A 9,349-nucleotide genomic window follows, 5' to 3' on the forward strand; every position below is an offset into this window, starting at 1 on the left:
TCCATCTCCGGGCTATTGTAAATAGAGCTGCAATGAACATTTTGGTACATAACTCTTTTTGAATTATGGTCTTCTCAGGGTATATGCCCAGTAGTGGGATTGCTGGGTCATATGGTAATTCTATTTGTAGTTTTTTAAGGAACCTCCATACTGTTCTCCATAGTGGCTGAACCAACTCACATTCCCACCAGCAGTGCAAGAGTGTTCCCTTTTCTCCACACCCTCTCCAGCATTTATTGTTTCTAGATTTTTTGATGATGGCCATTCTGACTGGTGTGAGATGATATCTCATTGTAGTTTTGATTTGCATTTCTCTAATGATTAATGATGTTGAGCATTCTTTCATGTGTTTGTTGGCATTCTGTATATCTTCTTTGGAGAAATGTCTATTTAGGTCTTCTGCCCATTTTTGGATTGGGTTGTTTGTGTTTTTGTTATTGAGCTGCATGAGCTGCTTGTAAATTTTGGAGATTAACCCTTTGTCATTTGCTTCATTTGCAAATATTTTCTCCCATTCTGAGGGTTGTCTTTTGGTCTTGATTATGGTTTCCTTTGCTGTGCAAAAGCTTTGAAGTTTCATTAGGTCCCATTTGTTTATTTTTGTTTTTATTTCCATTACTCTAGGAGGTGGGTCAGAAAGGATCTTGCTGTGATTTATGTCATAGAGTGTTCTGCCTATGTTTTCCTCTAAAAGTTTGATAGTTTCTGGCCTTACATTTAGGTCTTTAATCCATTTTGAGCTTATTTTTGTGTATGGTGTTAGGGAGTGATCTAACCTCATACTTTTACATGTACCTGTCCAGTTTTCCCAGCACCATTTATTGAAGAGGCTGTCCTTTCTCCACTGTACATTCCTGCCACCTTTATCATAGATAAGGTGTCCATATGTGCGTGGGTTTATCTCTGGGCTTTCTATCCTGTTCCATTGATCTATCTTTCTGTTTTTGTGCCAGTACCATACTGTCTTGATTACTGTAGCTTTGTAGTATAGTCTGAAGTCAGGGAGCCCGATTCCTCCAGCTCCTTTTTTCGTTCTCAAGATTGCTTTGGCTATTTGGGGTCTTTTGTGTTTCCATACAAATTGCGAAATTTTTTGTTCTAGTTCTGTGAAAAACGCCAGTGGTAGTTTGATAGGGATTGCATTGAATCTGTAGATTGCTTTGGGTAGTAGAGTCATTTTCACAATGTTGATTCTTCCCATCCAAGAACATGGTATATCTCTCCATCTATTTGTATCATCTTTAATTTCTTTCATCAGTGTCTTATAATTTTCTGCATACAGGCCTTTCGTCTCCTTAGGTAGGTTTATTCCTAGATATTTTATTCTTTTTGTTGCAATGGTAAATGGGAGTGTTTTCTTGATTTCACTTTCAGATTTTTCATCATTAGTATATAGGAATGCCAGAGATTTCTGTGCATTAACTTTGTATCCTGCTACTTTACCAAATTCATTGATTAGCTCTAGTAGTTTTCTGGTAGCATCTTCAGGATTCTCTATGTATAGTATCATGTCATCTGCAAACAGTGACAGCTTTACTTCTTCTTTTCCGATTTGGATTCCTTTTATTTCCTTTTCTTCTCTGATTGCTGTGGCTAAAACTTCCAAAACTATGTTGAATAAGAGTGGTGAGAGTGGGCAACCTTGTCTTGTTCCTGATCTTAGTGGAAATGCTTTCAGTTTTTCACCATTGAGGATGATGTTTGCTGTGGGCTTGTCATATATGGCCTTTATTATGTTGAGGAAAGTTCCCTCTATGCCTACTTTCTGCAGGGTTTTTATCATAAATGGGTGTTGAATTTTGTCGAAAGCTTTCTCTGCATCTATTGAGATGATCATATGGTTTTTCTCCTTCAATTTGTTAATATGGTTTATCACATTGATAGATTTGCGTATATTGAAGAATCCTTGCATTCCTGGAATAAACCCCACTTGATCGTGGTGTATGATCCTTTTAATGTGCTGTTGGATTCTGTTTGCTAGTATTTTGTTGAGGATTTTTGCATCTATGTTCATCAGTGATATTGGCCTGTAGTTTTCTTTCTTTGTGACATCCTTGTCTGGTTTTGGTATCAAGGTGATGTTCAACCACATTTTAATGTCTATCAATTTCTTGTCTTGCATTTCTCTTACAGTTTGATATGTTTGACAGTAAAGTTTCATAACAATGTCAGATTTTAAGATTTCTATTTTTAATTATTGTAGTAATAACTGAAAATGTTATCATTAAAGATTTGAAATTGTGGACGGTCCATCTTTATGACCCCCAGCCCCATTCCCCTCTGAAAGTAATGCTGGTTCACAGCTTGAGTTGAATAATGAAATATTGTGTGGATTATGGTCCTTACCTTAAGGAAACTTTTGTTGTGCTTCATACTTTTTAACAAAATTCAGCATTGCTGGATATGACTATCACGTCCTTGTTTTCTTTTCTTGTGTATTTATTTGCTTGGTGTATTTTGCTCAAACTTTTACTTTGGAACTGAGTCACAAGTGGTTGGATTTATCTTTTTGGTCAAATATGAACTTTTGCTTCTAATAAATGACTTTATCCCACCTACATTAGTACCAGATTCTTGATCTTAACTTTCCCCTTTTTCATATATCCCCTTTATTAAGGCTTCCATATTGCTTTCTTTGCTCTTCATCTTTTGCCATAATGTTTTCCCCTGGGTAATTTGGAAAATTAAGGCATTTTTAGTTTTTCTCGTTGCTGTCTTTATTTTTTTAATTAATTATTTTTAATTGAAGTATAGTTGATTTACAGTGTTTCAGATGTACAGCAAAGTGATTCACTTATACATACATATGTATATGTACATATTCTTCCGATTCTTTTTCATTATAGGTTATTACAAAATATTGAACATAGTTTTCTGTGCTACACATAGGTCCTTGTTTATTTTATATATAGTAGTGTGTATATGTTAATCCCAAACTTACAATTTATACCCCCCCATTATCTTTAATATACTTGGGTCTATATTTCCAGTTTCTCATCTTCAGAACTGGAACAGGATATTCATTTCTCCCAGACACAAGAAATCACCATGCATTTCTGCTTCCTTCTCTGCCTTTCACCTCGCACTTTTGTTGGTGCCTCCCTCCATTTTTTATCATTTTTTAAACTGCACTTTTTATTACTGCATCATGTATCTTCTACTTCAAGAATGATGACAAGTGATATCATTTTATGACTAATTCCCTTCCGTGAGAAGGAGGAGGAGGTGGATGTCTTGCTTCTCTGCACCTCTAGGAGTGGGACTGGCCTGAGGCACCTTCGCCCCATGGGGAGGGGGTCTGGGACAAGGACAGCTTGGGCAGCCTCATCCAGTCCCGGGAAACACAGGCCAACAGCCTGGCCTGTGGCCTGGAGTCTGTGGTCAACAGCAGGGCTTTCCTGGGGACACAGACCACAGTCAGCATACACTCGGTGACCACTGGCTCCTCCCTGCCGCCAGCCCTTGCACTGGCTGTCCCCACCACCTGGCAAAATTTTCTTTTCTTTTTTTCCTCTGGCCGCACTGCGTGGCTTGCAGATCTCAGTTTTCCGACCAGGGACTGAACCCGGGTCACAGCAGTGAAAGCCTGGAATCCTAACCCCTAGGCAACCAGGGAACTTCCCCCAATTTTCTTCTAATAGAATTTTTATTATTACTTAATACAGGCACGAATTAAAAAACTCAAAACGGTACAAAAATGCCCAGAGTGAAGCCAGCCTTCTTCCTGTCCCCCCTCCCTGCAGCGCAGTGACTGTTACCTTCTAAGTTACTTCCTTGTAACTTCCTAGAGCTGTCTATGCCTGGACGATTGTGAACTGGCCACACTATGTATTGTTCTGCACCTTGCTTTTTCCAGTTAACAATGTATCTTGAAGATCACCTTGATATTAGTACTTGTAGATCTGCCTGTGCTTCTTTAACAGCTCCATGGCATCCACTTCTATGGAGGTACCATGATGTAAATTCACTGATGAGACGACATTTTCGTTAGCTCTTCTTTATTTCAGTGATGACTGCACAGAACATCCCTGGCACATGTAAACATTATACGTGCTAGCTTTTATGATCATCTTTCCCTTCTAACTCTCAGAACAAACCCGGGTGGCAGGCAGTGTTATTTCCATCTGGAATTCCTAATAGAGTGAGAAGGTCTGAGTGGCATCTATCTTCTATGTTTCTTCACCTCTTTTTCGCATTTCTGTCTCTGTCTCTGTGCTACATTCTGGGTAATTCCCTCAGCCATCTTCAGCTTTAAGTAATTCAGTCTCCCATTTATCCCGTCCATCTATTAAAATCTTCTTTTGTGGTTGTTTTAGAATTTGTAAGTTTGTTTGCTTGTTTATTCTTGGCCGTAACACGCGGCATGTGGGATCTTAGTTCCCGGACCAGGGATTGAATCCACGTCCCCTGCAGTGGAAGCATGGAGTCTTAACCACTGGACTGCCAGGGAAGTCCCCTTGTAAGTTTATTTTTATATCTAAAAGATTTTAAGGATAATTACAAGCACAAGCATATACAAGATTAAAAAATCTGACAATGTCAATTATATAGTTGATTAAAGCAATGATTAGGGAAATCATGAGCAAAATTTATCCTTGCACATCCCCAAACACGAATTTCTGAATAACCTTTTTCCCCCCTCAGATTCCTATTTTCTGCTGATTTCTTTCAATATTAAGTATGATGCTTGTTTTATTTTTTGTAGGTGCCCTTTATCAAACAACGACATTCCTTTCTATTGCTAGTATGCTGAAAGTTTTTTATAATGAATGGATATTGTATTTTGTTAAATGCCTTTTGTGCATCTGCTTTTTTTCTTTTTTAGTCTGTTGATATGAATGATCGATCTTTGAATGTTAAACTAAACTTGCATTCGTGGAATAAACTCCACTTGATCATGATATATTATCCTTTTTGTATGTTTTTGGATTCAATTTACTAAAATTTTGTTAGGAATTTTTATGTCTGTGTTCATGGGGGATAATGGTCTGTAGCTTTTTGTTTTGTTTTGTTTTTGCGGTACGCGGGCCTCTCACCGTTGTGGCCTCTCCCGTTGCGGAGCACAGGCTCTGGACGCGCAGGCTCCGCGGCATGTGGGATCTTCCCGGATCGGGGCACGAACCCGTGTCCCCTGCATGGGCAGGCGGACTCTCAACCACTGCGCCACCAGGGAAGCCCTTTTTAAAATATATATATATATATATTTATTTATTTAGGCTGCGCCGGGTCTTAGTTGCCGCCTGTGGGCTCTAGTTCCCTGACCAGGGATTGAACCCGGGCCCTTTGCATTTAGGAGCGTGGAGTCTTACCCACTGGACCACCAGGCAAGTCCCTAGTCTGTAGTTTTCTTATCTTGCAGTGTTTTTCTGGTTTTGGTATCAGGGAAATGCTTCCCCAATAGAGGAAGCATTTCCTTCTCTTCAATTTTCTGGAAGAATTTGTGTAGAATTGGTAATATTTCTTTCTTAAATATTTGTTAGAATTCACCATTGAAGAGATCTGGGCCTGGAGTTTCCTTTGTGGGAAGGTTTTTAACTATAAATTCAATTTAATAGATTAGGGCTATTAAGGTTATCTATTACCTCTTCATTGAGCTTTGGTAGTTTTTTTTTTGTTTGTTTGTTTTGCGGTGCGTGGGCCTCTCACTGCTGTGGCCTCTCCCGTTGCAGAGCACAGGCTCCGGACGCGCAGGCTCCGCGGCATGTGGGATCTTCCTGGACTGGGGCACGAACCCGTGTCCCCTGCATCGGCAGGCGTACTCTCAACCACTGTGCCACCGGGGAAGCCCGAGCTTTGGTAGTTTTTATCTTTCAAGAAATTCAGCCATTTCAGGATGGGGCCAGAGGAGGAGGATGAGGAGGAAAAAAAAAAAAAGAAATTTGTCCATTTCAATTAAATGCTTGAATTTATTGCCATAAGGTTATCCATAACATTCTATTAATATCCTTTTAATGTCTACAGAATCTCTGGGGAGGGATGTTCCCATTCTCATTCTTGATGTTGGTAATTTGTGTCTCCCCACTGCCCCATCCATTTGGTTAAATTTTTTATGAATTTTATTGAGCTTCTCGAAGAATCAGCTTTTGGTTTAACTGATTTCTCTGTTATTTTTCTGTATATGATTTGATTTTTGTGCCTTTATTATTTCCTCTGTGCTTACTTTGGTCTTCATATTCTGTTTTCTTAAGATGGAAGCTTAGGTAATTTGAGATTTTTCTTCATTTAAATATGAGCATTTAAAGTATAAATTCTTGGGAATTCCCTGGCAGTCCAATGGTTAGGACTTGGAACATTCACTGCTGGGGCCCGGGTTCAACTCCTGGTCAGGGAAGTAAGACTCGCCCAAGCTGCGTGGCATGGCGAAAAAAAAAAATCTATATATATAGATATATATACATCTCCACACACACACACACACACACACACACAAATTCTAAGCATTGCTTTTGCAGTACCCCACAAGTTTGACATGTCATGTTTCCATTTCTTTCCAAAGTGTTTTTTCTAACTTTTCCTGTGATCTGCACCCCTCCTTTGATCCATGGGTTATTTAGAAGTGCATTATTCAGCTTTCAAATATTTGAGGATTTTCTAGATTTTTATTAATTACTTTTGTTGTGGTGGAGGACATATTTTGTATTGTTTCAGTCCTTTCTCTTTATTATCTTACAGCTCAGAATATGGTCTCTCTTGGTAAATGTTCTTTGTGCACTTGGAAGGAATATGTATTCTGTTATCGTTGGGTGGAGTCTTCTATAAATGTTAATTAGGTTAAGGAGTTTGATTGTGTTAAATTTTCTATGTCCTTTCTCATTTTCTATTTACTTGGTCTATAAATTAGGGAGGGATATAGAAGCCTCAACTATACTTGTGGATTAGACTATTTTTCCTCTTATTTCTGTCAGTTTTTGCTTCATGTGTTTTGAAGTTCTACGATTAGCTGCATAAACATTTAGGATTATTATGTACTTCAGATAAATTAACCACTTTATTATTATGGAATGATCTGCTTTAATAATGTTCCTTGTTCTGAAATGTTTTTATATTAATGTAGCCACTCCATCTTTCTAATGGTTGGTGTTAGCATTATATATATTTTCCATGCTTTTTTTTTTTTTTTTTTTTTCCGCGGTACGCGGGCCTCTCACTGTTGTGGCCTCTCCTGTTGCGGAGCACAGGCTCCGGACGCGCAGGCTCAGCGGCCATGGCTCACGGGCCCAGCCGCTCCGCGGCATGTGGGATCTTCCCAGACCAGGGCACGAACCCGTCTCCCCTGCATCAGCAGGCGGACTCTCAACCACTGCACCACCAGGGAAGCCCCTTTCCATCCTTTTAATCTATGTGTCTTTATGCTTAAAGTTGGTTTCTCAAAGGTAGTATATAATTGGACCGTGCTTTCAAAATCCCATGAGAATTTCTGCCTTTTAATTGGGGTGTTTAGACCATTTACATATAATGCGAATATTTATATGTTTGGTTTTATACCTAGCATCTTGCAGTTTGTTTTCTATTCGCCTCATCTCTTGTTTCCTTTTTTTTTCCTTCCTTCTTTTGGATTATTTTTATGATTCCATTTTATCTCTTCATTGGCTTATTTTCTTATTTTATTGGTTACTCTAGGATTTACAGTATACCTCTTTAACTTACCAGTTTATTTTCGAATAATATTGTACCACTTCATACGTAATACAAGAATGTTAAAACAGTATATTTGCGTTTCCTCTCTTCCAACCTTTGTGTGATACTGTCATACACTTTACTTCTATATATTATGAACCTCACATCTTACTACTTTTGCTTGAAGCGTCAATTATCTATCTATATTCCATAAAAATAACTGTATTTCTACTTCAGTAGTTAGGACAAAGGGAAATAAAACAAGTTAATTGTGGAAGATGATAAGGGGAGCATTTCAAGATCTTTAAAGGCTAATTTCTCTAGCACTCTCGTTTAATATTATACTTTATAAGGTCAGTGTGACCTACTGGCATTGGGAAGAAATGCTCATCCCCAAAGACTTACATTATAATCGGACACAAGCTCCTGTGAATGTTCAAATGCACGTTACCCATTTGCCTGAGGTTCAAGATTAGCTAGCACCACAGGGAGCTGTCCTTCTAATGAATCTCAGCAGTCCAGGGAGATTTGGTTTAGTGTTCATAGGTGATTGTATTGTGTATTCCCTTCAAGGTCCATCCATCTTGTCACAGATGGCAGAATGCCATTCTTTTCTTATGGCTGAGTAGTATTCCATTGTGTGTGTGTGTGTGTGTGTGTGTCGCATTTTTTAATTCATTCACCCATCGATGGACACAGGTTGTTACAGGCAGATTAACTCAGGAACAGCCAGATGGAAGAGACGCATAGGGCGAGGTATGGGGGAAGGGTACGCATTTTATGCAATAGTTGTTACAGGTATTTCATCTTCATACACTATATAATACATACAACGTACACCATACAATGTTAAAATTTTTGCTCAGCTATATGTATTAAAGAAATTAAAAGCCTTTTATATTTAATCCACGTATTTACCATTGTCAGTTTTATTAGTTATCTATTGCTGTATAACAAATCACCCCGTACCTTAGTGACTGAACACAGTAAACATTTATCTTCCACAGTTTCTGTGAGTCAGGGATTCAGAATCGGCTTAGTTGGGTGATCCTGGCTTGTGGTTTCTTGTGAGATTACAGTCAGAATATTGGCCAGGGCTGCAGTCATTTGAAGGCTTGACTCAGGTTGGAGGATCTGCTTCCAGAATTTCACATCACAGCACATTGATATTGGCTGTTGGCAAGAGACCTACCTCAGTTTCTTACATGTGGACCTCGTCATGCAGCTGCTTGAGTGTCCTCATGACATGGCACCTGACTTCCCCCATTGTGAGTGATCCAGGAGAGTAAGATGGAAGTGGCCTTTTTTTGGGTAAGTTCAGATGTAATTCTCATACCATAAAATTCACCCTTTTAAAAGTATACAGTTTAGTAGTTTTTTTAGGTATACTCACAAAGTTGTGGGATATTTCATATGATTGAAATGTTTCCCTATATAATGCTCCATTTCTATCTTGTTGCTTTCAGTATTTTCACTTTTTAGTTCCTAGCAGTTTGATTATGAAGTCCCTGGGTAGGGGTTTCTTTACATTTATTCTACTTGTGGTTTGCTGTGATTCTTGAACTTTCCCCTAATTTGGAAATATTCAGCCATTTGTCTTTTCAAAAAAATTTTTTCTGCCCTAATTCTCCCTCTCCTCTCATTCTGGGACTGCAGTTATGTGTATGTTAGACTGATGCTGTCCCACAGATCAACAAGACTGATTATATTTCTATCTTTTATCTTTTTTGCC

The sequence above is a fragment of the Delphinapterus leucas genome, chromosome 14 (genome assembly GCF_059928025.1).
Source record: "Delphinapterus leucas isolate spDelLeu-1000000601 "Yukka" chromosome 14, BTC_Dleu_Yukka2, whole genome shotgun sequence".
Lineage (NCBI taxonomy): Eukaryota > Metazoa > Chordata > Mammalia > Artiodactyla > Monodontidae > Delphinapterus > Delphinapterus leucas.